Genomic DNA, 13,097 nt, shown 5'->3' on the forward strand with positions numbered 1-13,097 from the left:
CTCACTGCCCCGTGTCCCTAACTCGCACCAAGTCCCCTTCACCCATCACCCCCTGTGCTCACTGCCCCGTGTCCTAACTCGCACCAAGTCCCCTTCACCCATCACCCCCTGTGCTCACTGCCCCGTATCCTAACTCGCACCAAGTCCACTTCACCCATCACCCCCTGTGCTCACTGCCCCGTATCCTAACTCGCACCAAGTCCCCTTCACCCATCACCCCCTGTGCTCACTGCCCCGTATCCTAACTCGCACCAAGTCCCCTTCACCCATCACCCCCTGTGCTCACTGCCCCGTATCCTAACTCGCACCAAGTCCCCTTCACCCATCACCCCCTGTGCTCACTGCCCCGTATCCTAACTCGCACCAAGTCCCCTTCACCCATCACCCCCTGTGCTCACTGCCCCGTATCCTAACTCGCACCAAGTCCCCTTCACCCATCACCCCCTGTGCTCACTGCCCCGTATCCTAACTCGCACCAAGTCCCCTTCACCCATCACCCCCTGTGCTCACTGCCCCGTATCCTAACTCGCACCAAGTCCCCTTCACCCATCACCCCCTGTGCTCACTGCCCCGTATCCTAACTCGCACCAAGTCCCCTTCACCCATCACCCCCTGTGCTCACTGCCCCGTATCCTAACTCGCACCAAGTCCCCTTCACCCATCACCCCCTGTGCTCACTGCCCCGTGTCCTAACTCGCACCAAGTCCCCTTCACCCATCACCCCCTGTGCTCACTGCCCCGTATCCTAACTCGCACCAAGTCCCCTTCACCCATCACCCCCTGTGCTCACTGCCCCGTATCCTAACTCGCACCAAGTCCCCTTCACCCATCACCCCCTGTGCTCACTGCCCCGTGTCCTAACTCGCACCAAGTCCCCTTCACCCATCACCCCCTGTGCTCACTGCCCCGTATCCTAACTCGCACCAAGTCCCTTCACCCATCACCCCCTGTGCTCACTGCCCCGTATCCTAACTCGCACCAAGTCCCCTTCACCCATCACCCCCTGTGCTCACTGCCCCGTATCCTAACTCGCACCAAGTCCCCTTCACCCATCACCCCCTGTGCTCACTGCCCCGTATCCTAACTCGCACCAAGTCCCCTTCACCCATCACCCCCTGTGCTCACTGCCCCGTGTCCTAACTCGCACCAAGTCCCCTTCACCCATCACCCCCTGTGCTCACTGCCCCGTATCCTAACTCGCACCAAGTCCCCTTCACCCATCACCCCCTGTGCTCACTTCCCCGTATCCTAACTCGCACCAAGTCCCCTTCACCCATCACCCCCTGTGCTCACTGCCCCGTATCCTAACTCGCACCAAGTCCCCTTCACCCATCACCCCCTGTGCTCACTGCCCCTTATCCTAACTCGCACCAAGTCCCCTTCACCCATCACCCCCTGTGCTCACTGCCCGTGTCCTAACTCGCACCAAGTCCCCTTCACCCATCACCCCCTGTGCTCACTGCCCCGTATCCTAACTCGCACCAAGTCCCCTTCACCCATCACCCCCTGTGCTCACTGCCCCGTATCCTAACTCGCACCAAGTCCCCTTCACCCATCACCCCCTGTGCTCACTGCCCCGTATCCTAACTCGCACCAAGTCCCCTTCACCCGTCACCCCCTGTGCTCACTGCCCCGTATCCTAACTCGCACCAAGTCCCCTTCACCCATCACCCCCTGTGCTCACTGCCCCGTATCCTAACTCGCACCAAGTCCCCTTCACCCATCACCCCCTGTGCTCACTGCCCCGTGTCCTAACTCGCACCAGGTCCCCTTCACCCATCACCCCCTGTGCTCACTGCCCCGTATCCTAACTCGCACCAAGTCCCCTTCACCCATCACCCCCTGTGCTCACTGCCCCGTGTCCTAACTCGCACCAAGTCCCCTTCACCCATCACCCCCTGTGCTCACTGCCCCGTGTCCTAACTCGCACCAAGTCCCCTTCACCCATCACCCCTGTGCTCACTGCCCCGTGTCCTAACTCGCACCAAGTCCCCTTCACCCATCACCCCCTGTGCTCACTGCCCCGTGTCCTAACTCGCACCAAGTCCCGTTCACCCATCAGCCCCTGTGCTCACTGCCCCGTGTCCTAACTCGCACCAAGTCCCCTTCACCCATCACCCCCTGTGCTCACTGCCCCGTATCCTAACTCGCACCAAGTCCCCTTCACCCATCACCCCCTGTGCTCACTGCCCCATATCCTAACTCGCACCAAGTCCCCTTCACCCATCACCCCCTGTGCTCACTGCCCCGTGTCCTAACTTGCACCAAGTCCCCTTCACCCATCACCCCCTGTGCTCACTGCCCCGTATCCTAACTCGCACCAAGTCCCCTTCACCCATCACCCCCTGTGCTCACTGCCCCGTATCCTAACTCGCACCAAGTCCCCTTCACCCATCACCCCCTGTGCTCACTGCCCCGTATCCTAACTCGCACCAAGTCCCCTTCACCCATCACCCCCTGTGCTCACTGCCCCGTATCCTAACTCGCACCAAGTCCCCTTCACCCATCACCCCCTGTGCTCACTGCCCGTATCCTAACTCGCACCAAGTCCCGTTCACCCATCACCCCCCTGTGCTCACTGCCCCGTATCCTAACTCGCACCAAGTCCCCTTCACCCATCACCCCCTGTGCTCACTGCCCCGTGTCCTAACTCGCACCAAGTCCCCTTCACCCATCACCCCCTGTGCTCACTGCCCCGTATCCTAACTCGCACCAAGTCCCCTTCACCCATCACCCCATGTGCTCACTGCCCCGTATCCTAACTCGCACCAAGTCCCCTTCAGCCATCACCCCCTGTGCTCACTGCCCCGTATCCTAACTCGCACCAAGTCCCCTTCACCCATCACCCCCTGTGCTCACTGCCCCGTATCCTAACTCGCACCAAGTCCCGTTCACCCATCACCCCCTGTGCTCACTGCCCCGTATCCTAACTCGCACCAAGTCCCGTTCACCCATCACCCCCTGTGCTCACTGCCCCGTATCCTAACTCGCACCAAGTCCCGTTCACCCATCACCCCCTGTGCTCACTGCCCCGTATCCTAACTCGCACCAAGTCCCGTTCACCCATCACCCCCTGTGCTCACTGCCCCGTATCCTAACTCGCACCAAGTCCCCTTCACCCATCACCCCCTGTGTGCGCTGCCCCGTGTCCTAACTCGCACCAAGTCCCCTTCACCCATCACCCCCTGTGCTCACTGCCCCGTGTCCTAACTTGCACCAAGTCCCCTTCACCCATCACCCCCTGTGCTCACTGCCCCGTATCCTAACTCGCGCCAAGTCCCCTTCACCCATCACCCCCTGTGCTCACTGCCCCGTATCCTAACTCGCCCCAAGTCCCCTTCACCCATTACCCCCTGTGCTCACTGCCCCGTATCCTAACTCGCACCAAGTCCCCTTCACCATCACCCCCTGTGCTCACTGCCCCGTATCCTAACTCGCCCCAAGTCCCCTTCACCCATTACCCTCTGTGCTCACTGACTTATGTTGGCTCCCGGTCCGGCAACGCCTCGATTTTAAAATTCTCATCCTTGTTTTCAAATCCTTCCGTGGCCTCGCCCCTCCCCTATCTCTGTATCTCCTTCAGCCCTACAAGCCTCCACGATATCTGCGCTCCTCCAATTCTGGCCTCTTGCACAACCCCGATTTGTTATTTCCGATTTTAATCGTTCTGTCTGTCCCTGTGCTTGTCTGTGGGTCCGTGTGTGTGTGTGTGTGTGTGTGTGTGTGTATGTCTCTGTCTGTGGGTCCGTGTGTGTGTGTGTGTGTGTCCGTGTGTGTGTGTGTGTGTGTGTATGTCTCTGTCTGTGGGTCCATCCTTGTGTGTCAATGGGGGAGAAATTCGGTATAGCCCCGTTTGGGGCGCTAAAACGTTATAAGTTGAAAAATTAGCGCCAGGCACCAATCATTCTCCCCTTCCGCGAAATTCAGCTTTAGCGCTCCAAGAGGGAAGTGGAGCGCTAAGTCAAGCGCTAACCACTTCTCTTAGGGCGCTAACGTCCGAGAGCGGGGCGGTAGCGGCAGAGCGCTGAACAATTTCAAGCGCATTGTAAACTGCGCTCTTTCATCACAGAGGCTGTTTCCCTCGCTTAAAGGGAAGGGCCATTGATGCTGCGCAAGCTAGTGTTGTCAGTTCTGTTTTGCAAGGCGACCTGGGCCACTGCCATTGCAGCCCCAAACACTCTCACAAAGTGGAGGGCTTGGACATCTTGCACCAATGAAACATTAAAAGGTTCACCAGACTGATGCCTGGGATGGCAGGAATGACGTATGAGGAGAGATTGGGTCGATTGGGCTTATATTTGCTAGAGTTTAGAAGAATGAGAGGGGATCTCATTGAAACTTATAAAATTCTAACAGGACTGGACAGACTAAATGCAGGAAGGATGTTCCCGATGGTCGGGGAGTCCAGAACCAGGGGTCACAGTCTAAGGATAAGGGGTAAGCCATTTAGGACAGAGATGAGGAGGAATTTCTTCACCCAGAGAGTGGTGAACCTGTGGAATTCTCTACCACAGAAGGCAGTGGAGGCCAATTCATTAAATATATTCAAGAAGTAGTAAGATATATTTCTTAAGGCTAAAGGGATCAAGGGATATGGGGAGAAGGCAGGGACAGGGCACTGAATTTGGATGATCAGCCATGATCTCATTGACTGGCGGAACAGGCTCGAGGGGCTGAATGGCCTACTCCTGCTCCTATCTTCTATGTTTCTATGTTTGCGCAGACACCAGGTTGGTGCAAATAATAAAGGTTGCGCTCGCTGAAAAGCCTTCCCTTTATTTACTGCTCCAGAAGCGGCCAGCCGAGTTCACAAAATTGACTCTCGCCATCTGCTTTATCGCCTCGCGCCAGCAAGAGGAGGCGCGAGGCGATAAAGCAGGGGGACGAGAGTCAATTTTCCATCCAGAGGCGATAACGGGGCGCTGCGCACATTATGACGTCACGATCTGCGAGGCACTGGAGGCCCAGGTGCTAAGAGGTAGCGCCAGCGCGAAATGGGCACTGAAGTTCGCGGGCGTTGCTGCATTCGCCGCGCCCGGGCGCTAAGAGTCAGTGCCAGCGCTAAACAGGCACTGAAACTCACGGACGTCGCTGCATTCGCCACGCCCGGGTGCTAAGAGTCAGCGCTAAGCCCTTAGCGCCCCGTTAGTACCCCTGCCAGGCGTTAACGGGAGGCGCTAACATACCGAATTTCGTGGCCTATATGTCTGTGTGTATACGTGGAACCTCCTATGTCTGGGTCTCCGTCTCAATGTGTGCTGTGTGTGTGTGTAAAACTGAGTGTGCCTCTGTGTGTAGAAATGTGTGTGTGTGTGTGTGTGTGTCTCGGGGAAGGCGGGTTGGGAGCGGGGTGGGGCGGGGCAGTCGGGAAACCCGGGAGAACGGGTCCTGCCGACTTTAACTTCATTGGCTGTAAAGTGCTTTGGGATGTCCTGAGGTCATGAAAGGCGCTGTGGAAATGCAAGTCTTTCTTTCTTGCATTATCAACAGTGGCTGAACTTCAAAAGTAGTGGCTGGTGCTCTAGACCGGAGCCCATTACTTCTATCTCCCTTTTTGTTTCCTCGTAGCCCCTTCTTCGACCCCTTAGCTGCTGTCTCTTCCGGTGCTGTTTCCCAGTCATGTTTAATTTCTCCACTCTCGGGTACTCCACACTGGTGTCCCCCGTGGATCTATCCTTGGGCCCCTCCTATTTCTCATCTACATGCTGCCCCTTGGCGACATCATCCGAAAACACAGCGTCAATTTCCACATGTACGCTGACGACACCCAGCTCTACCTCACCACCACCTCGCTCAACCCCTCCACTGTCTCTGATTTGTCACGCTGCTTGTCCGACATCCAGTACTGGATGGGCAGAAATTTCCTCCCAACTAAATATTGGGAAGACCAAAGCCATTGTTTTCGGTCCCCACCACAAACTCCGTTCCCTAGCCACTGACTCCATCCCGCTCCCTGGCAACTGTCTGAGGCTGAACCACACTGTTCGCAACCTTGGTGTCGTATTTGACCCCGAGATGAGCTTTCGACCACATATCCGCTCGATCACCAATGCCATCTACTTCCATCTCTGCAGCATCGCCCGACTTCACCCCTGCCTCAGCTCATCCGCTGCTGAAACCCTCATCCATGCCTTTGTTACCTCTAGACTTGACTATTCCAACGCACTCCTGGCTGGCCTCCCACATTCCACCCTCCATACACCTGAGGTCATCCAGGACAAAGCAGCCCATTGATTGGCACCCCATCCACCACCTTAAACATTCAGTCCCTCTACCACTGGCGTACCGTGGCTGCAGTGTGTACCATCTACAAGATGCACTGCAGCAACTCGCCAAGGCTTCTTCGGCAGCACCTCCCAAACCCGCGACCTCTTCCACCTAGAAGGACAAGGGCAGCAGGCGCAAGTTCCCCTCCAAGTCACACACCATCTTGACTTAGAAATATATCAGCCATTCCTTCATCATCGCTGGGTCAAAATCCTGGAACTCCCTCCCTAACAGCACTGTGGGAGTACCTTCACCACACGGACTACAGCGGTTCAAGAAGGCAGCTCACTCAAGGGGCAATTAGGGATGGGCAATAAATGCTGGCCTTGCCAGCGATGCCCTGATCCCATAAACGAATAAAAAAAACCCTGCTGCCCATACCCTAACCTGCACCAAGTCCCGTTCACCCATCACCCCCTGTGCTCGTTGACCCATACCCTAACCTGCACCAAGTCCCGTTCACCCATCACCCCCTGTGCTCGCTGACCCATACCTTAACCTGCACCAAGTCCCGTTCACCCATCACCCCCTGTGCTCGCTGACCCATACCTTAACCTGCACCAAGTCCTGTTCACCCATCACCCCCTGTGCTCGCTGACCCATACCTTAACCTGCACCAAGTCCCGTTCACCCATCACCCCCTGTGCTCGCTGACCCATACCCTAACCTGCACCGAGTCCTGTTCACCCATCACCCCCTGTGCTCACTGACCCGTATCCTAACCTGCACCAAGTCCCGTTCACCCATCACCCCCTGTGCTCACTGACCCATACCCTAACCTGCACCAAGTCCCGTTCACCCATCACCCCCTGTGCTCACTGACCCATACCTTAACCTGCACCAAGTCCCGTTCACCCATCACCCCCTGTGCTCACTGACCCGTATCCTAACCTGCACCAAGTCCCGTTCACCCATCACCCCCTGTGCTCACTGACCCATACCTTAACCTGCACCAAGTCCCGTTCACCCATCACCCCCTGTGCTCGCTGACCTACATTGGCTCCCGGTCCGGCAACACCTCAGTTTTTAAATTCTCATCCTTGTGTTCAAATCCCTCCATGGCCTTGCCCTCTCCCTATCTCTGTAACCTCCTCCAGCCCCACTACACCCCGAGATCTCTGCGCTCCTCTAATTGTGACCTCTTCCGCATCCCCGATTTTAATCGCTCCACCATTAGTTGCCGTGCCTTCAGCTGCCTGGGCTCTAAGCTCTGGAATTCCCTCCCTAAACCTCTCCGCCTCCCTACCTCTTGCTCCTCCCTTAAGACATTCCTTAAAGCCTACCTCTTTGACCGAGCTTTTGGTCACCTGCCCCACTATCTCCTTATGTGGCTCGGTGTCACACTCGGCTGTGAAGTGCCCTGGGACGTTTTACTATGTTAAAGGCGCTATACAAGTATAAGTTGTTACAACAACAGAAAATGCTGGAAACACTCAGCAGGTCAGGCAGCTTCTGTGGAGAGAGAAATAGAGTTAACGTTTGAGGTCGATGACCCTTCGTCAGAACTGGAAAAAGCAGGAGATGGAACAGATTTTTAAGTAAGTGCAGGGGCTGGGCGAGGGGGGGAGGGGATGAAAGAACAAAGGGGAAGGTCTGTGATAGGATGGAAGGCAGGAGAGATTAAGAGACATTAAGAGACGGTGCAAGGCAAAAGGAGATGGTAATGGGACAAGTTAAGAAACAAAAGATGGCTCTAGTTGAAGTGTGAATGGCGATGGCAGAATGATCGACAGCTGCCATGTGAGAGAGAGGAAACCAAAAATGGAAAATAAAATAGGGGCAGAGGCTATGGTCTGAAATTGTTGAACTCCATGTTGAGTCCAGAAGGCTGTAAAGTCCCCCCCCCACCCCGCCATTTCCCAGCCCCGACACTTGCTTAAAAATCTGTTCCATCTCCAGCTTTTTCCAGTTCTGACGAAGGGTCATTGACCCGAAACGTTAACTCTGTTTCTCTCTCCACAGATGTTGCCTGACCTGCTGAGTATCTCCAGCATTTTCTGTTTTTGTTTCAGATTTCCAGCATCCGCAGTATTTTGCTTAATTATAAGTTGTTGTTGTACTTTGCCTCCCCCTAATTCGTCCCTATCCCAACCCATCACTGCTCCTCTGCCTGCTTTCTCACTTGTTGCTGTCCCAGGCTTGAATTCCCCCTTGAAGGGGAATTGAATACAAAAGTAGGGAGGTTATGCTTCAGTTATACAGGGCATTGGTGAGACCACATCTGGAGTACTGTGTACCGTCTCGGTCTCATAGAAACACAGAAGATAGGCCATTCGAGCCTGCTCTGCCATTCAACGAGATCATGGCAAATCATCCAAACCCTAGCACCCGGTCCCTACACCGACAGCCATCCCACCCAAGCCCTATCCCCATAACCCCGCGTATTTAATCCCCCCCTAACACTAAAGGCCAATTTAAAAATTTTTTTTTTTTTTTATCATGGCCAATCAACCTAACCCGCATATCTTTGGACTGTGGGAGGAAACCGGAGCACCCGGAGGAAACCCACGCAAACACGGGGAGAATGTGCAAACTCCACACAGACAGTCACCCGAGGCCGGATTTGAACCCGGGTCCCTGGCGCTGTGAGGTAACAGTGCTAACCACTATGCCACCGTGCTGTCCTTATTTAAGGAAGGATGTAAATGCGTTGGAAGCAGTTCAGAGAAGGTTTACTAGACTAATACCTGGAATGGGCGGGTTGTCTTATGAGGAAAGGTTGGACAGGCCAGGCTTGTATCCGCTGGAGTTTAGAAGAGTAAGAGGTGACTTGATTGAAACATACAAGATCCTGAGGGGTCTGGACAGGGTGGATGTGGAGAGGATGTTTCCTCTTGTGGGAGAATCTAGAACTAGGGGTCACTGTTTAAAAATAAGGGGTCGCCCATTTAAGACAGCGATGAGGAGAAATGTTTTCTCACAGAGGGTCGCGAGTCTTTGGAACTCTCTTCCTCAGAGGGCGGTGGAAGCAGAGTCTTTGAATATTTTTAAGGCAGAGGTAGATAGATTCTTGGTAAGCAAGGGGGTGAAAGGTTATCGGGGGTAGGCGGGAATGTGGAGTAATCGGATCAGCCATGATCTTATTGAATGGTGGAGCAGGCTCGAGGGGCCGAGTGGCCGACTCCTGCTCCTAATTCGTATGTTCGCATGTTGAATAAGGCCACAGCTGTACCCACTTTGTGCCTCTCCCGACCTTCTCCCAAGGGGCCCATCGAGGGGACCCAGTTGCTGTCTCATTGCTGGGAGCAGCAATCCCCCCCCCACCCGCCCACCTCCTCCTCCTCTCTTGCTGACCTGTCCAGTGAGCCGGCTGGAGACTAATCGCAGCGACCTCCTTCTCGTCCTGCTCACCGCAGCTCTACCTCGCCCCCTCCACCGCTTCTGTGTTGCCGCACCGCTTGTCCGACATCCAGACCTGGATGAGCTGCAAATCCAAAGGACTACAAAGTATTTACAGCCCAGAAAGAGGCTGTTCTTCCCAACAGGTCGGTGCCGGTGTTTATGCTCCACACCAGCCTCCTCCCACGCCTACTTCATCTCACCCCGTCAACATATCCTCCAACTCCCTTCTCCCTCATGTGCTTATCAAGCTTCCCCTTAAATGCATCGATACTATTCACCTTAACCACTCCCTGTGGTAGCGAGTTTCACATTCTAACCGCTCTCTGGGTAAAGAGGTTTCTCCTGAATCCCCCATTGGATTTATTAGTGACTATTATCTTATATTCACACTGTATCTAACCCGTGCTGTACCTGCCCTGGGAGTGTTTGATGGGACAGTGTAGAGGGAGCTTTACGCTGTATCTAACCCGTGTTGTACCTGCCCTGGGAGTGTTTGATGGGACAGTGTAGAGGGAGCATTACTCTGTATCTAACCCGTGCTGTACCTGCCCTGGGAGTGTTTGATGGGACAGTGTAGAGGGAGCTTTACTCTGTATCTAACCCGTGCTGTACCTGCCCTGGGGGTGTTTGATGGGACAGTGTAGAGGGAGCTTTACTCAGTATCTAACCCGTGCTGTACCTGCCCTGGGAGTGTTTGATGGGACAGTGTAGAGGGAGCTTTACTCTGTATCTAACCCGTGCTGTACCAGCCCTGGGAGTGTTTGATGGGACAATGTAGAGGCAGCTTTACTCTGTATCTAACCCGTGCTGTACCTGCCCTGGGAGTGTTTGATGGGACAGTGTAGAGGGAGCTTTACTCAGTATCTAACCCGTGCTGTACCTGCCCTGGGGGTGTTTGATGGGATAGTGTAGAGGGAGCTTTACTCTGTATCTAACCCGTGCTGTACCAGCCCTGGGAGTGTTTGATGGGACAGTGTAGAGGGAGCTTTACTCTGTATTTAACCCGTGCTGTACCTGCCCTGGGAGTGTTTGATGGGACAGTGTAGAGGGAGCTTTACTCTGTATCTAACCCGTGCTGTACCTGCCCTGGGAGTGTTTGATGGGACAGTGTAGAGGGAGCTTTACTCTGTATCTAACCCGTGCTGTACCTGCCTTGGGAGTGGTTGATGGGGCAGTGTAGAGGGAGCTTTACTCTGTATCTAACCCGTGCTGTACCTGCCCTGGGAGTGTTTGATGGGACAGTGTAGAGGGAGCTTTACTCTGTATCTAACCCATGCTGTACCTGCCCTGGGAGTGTTTGATGGGACAGTGCAGAGGGAGCTTTACTCTGTATCTAACCCGTGCTGTACCTGCTCCGGGAGTGTTTGATGGGACAGTGTAGAGGGAGCTTTACTCTGTATCTAACCCGTGCTGTACCTGCCCTGGGAGTGTTTGATGGGACAGTGTAGAGGGAGCTTTACTCTGTATCTAACCTGTGCTGTACCTGCCCTGGGAGTGTTTGTTGGGACAGTGTAGAGGGAGCTTTACTCTGTATCTAACCCGTGCTGTACCTGCCCTGGGAGTGTTTGTTGGGACAGTGTAGAGGAGGCTTTACTCTGTATCTAACCCGTGCTGTACCTGCCCTGGGAGTGTTTGATGGGACAGTGTAGAGGGAGCTTTACTCTGTATCTAACCCGTGCTGTACCTGGCTTGGGAGTGTTTGATGGGACAGTGTAGAGGGAGCTTTACTCTGTATCTAACCCGTGCTGTACCTGCCCTGGGAGTGTTTGTTGGGACAGTGTCGAGGGAGCTTTACTCTGTATCTAACCCGTGCTGTACCTGCCCTGGGAGTGTTTGTTGGGACAGTGTAGAGGGAGCTTTACTCTGTATCTAACCCGTGCTGTACCTGCCCTGGGAGTGTTTGATAGGACAGTGTAGAGGAAGCTTTACTCTGTATCTAACCCGTGCTGTACCTGCCCTGGGAGTGTTTGATGGGACAGTGCAGAGGGAGCTTTACTCTGTATCTAACCCGTGCTGTACCTGCCCTGGCAGTGTTTGATGGGACAGTGTAGAGGGAGCTTCACTCTGTATCTAACCTGTGCTGTACCTGCCCTGGGAGTGTTTGATGGGACAGTGTAGAGGGAGCTTTACTCTGTATCTAACCCATGCTGTACCTGCCCTGGCAGTGTTTGATGGGACAGTGTAGAGGGAGCTTTACTCTGTATCTAACCTGTGCTGTACCTGCCCTGGGAGTGTTTGATGGGACAGTGTAGAGGGAGCTTTACGCTGTATCTAACCCGTGTTGTACCTGCCCTGGGAGTGTTTGATGGGACAGTGTAGAGGGAGCTTTACTCTGTATCTAACCCGTGCTGTACCTGCCCTGGGAGTGTTTGATGGGACAGTGTAGAGGGAGCTTTACTCTGTATCTAACCCGTGCTGTACCTGCCCTGGGGGTGTTTGATGGGACAGTGTAGAGGGAGCTTTACTCAGTATCTAACCCGTGCTGTACCTGCCCTGGGAGTGTTTGATGGGACAGTGTAGAGGGAGCTTTACTCTGTATCTAACCCGTGCTGTACCAGCCCTGGGAGTGTTTGATGGGACAATGTAGAGGCAGCTTTACTCTGTATCTAACCCGTGCTGTACCTGCCCTGGGAGTGTTTGATGGGACAGTGTAGAGGGAGCTTTACTCAGTATCTAACCCGTGCTGTACCTGCCCTGGGGGTGTTTGATGGGATAGTGTAGAGGGAGCTTTACTCTGTATCTAACCCGTGCTGTACCTGCCCTGGGAGTGTTTGATGGGACAGTGTAGAGGGAGCTTTACTCTGTATCTAACCCGTGCTGTATCTGCCCTGGGAGTGTTTGATGGGACAGTGTAGAGGGAGCTTTACTCTGTATCTAACCCGTGCTGTCCCTGCCCTGGGAGTGTTTGATGGGACAGTGTAGAGGGAGCTTTACTCTGTATCTAACCCGTGCTGTACCTGCCCTGCGAGTCTTTGATGGGACAGTGTAGAGGGAGCTTTACTCTGTATCTAACCCGTGCTGTACCTGCCCTGGGAGTGTTTGATGGGACAGTGTAGAGGGAGCTTTACTCTGTATCTAACCCGTGCTGTACCTGCCCTGGGAGTGTTTGATGGGACAGTGTAGAGGGAGCTTTACTCTGTATCTAACCCGTGCTGTACCTGCCCTGGGAATGTTTGATGGGACAGTGTAGAGGGAGCTTCACTCTGTATCTAACCCGTGCTGTACCTGCCCTGGGACTGTTTGATGGGACAGTGCAGAGGGAGCTTTACTCTGTATCTAACCCGTGCTGTACCTGCCCTGGGAGTGTTTGATGGGACAGTGTAGAGGGAGCTTTACTCTGTATCTAACCTGTGCTGTACCTGCCCTGGGAGTGTTTGATGGGACAGTGTAGAGGGAGCTTTACTCTGTATCTAACCCATGCTGTACCTGCCCTGGGAGTGCTTGATGGGACAGTGTAGAGGGAGCTTTACTCTGTATCTAACCCGTGC

Source organism: Somniosus microcephalus, chromosome 3 (genome assembly GCF_052327205.1).
Source record: "Somniosus microcephalus isolate GS21.2 chromosome 3, FLI_Smic_1.0, whole genome shotgun sequence".
NCBI classification, from domain to species: domain Eukaryota; kingdom Metazoa; phylum Chordata; class Chondrichthyes; order Squaliformes; family Somniosidae; genus Somniosus; species Somniosus microcephalus.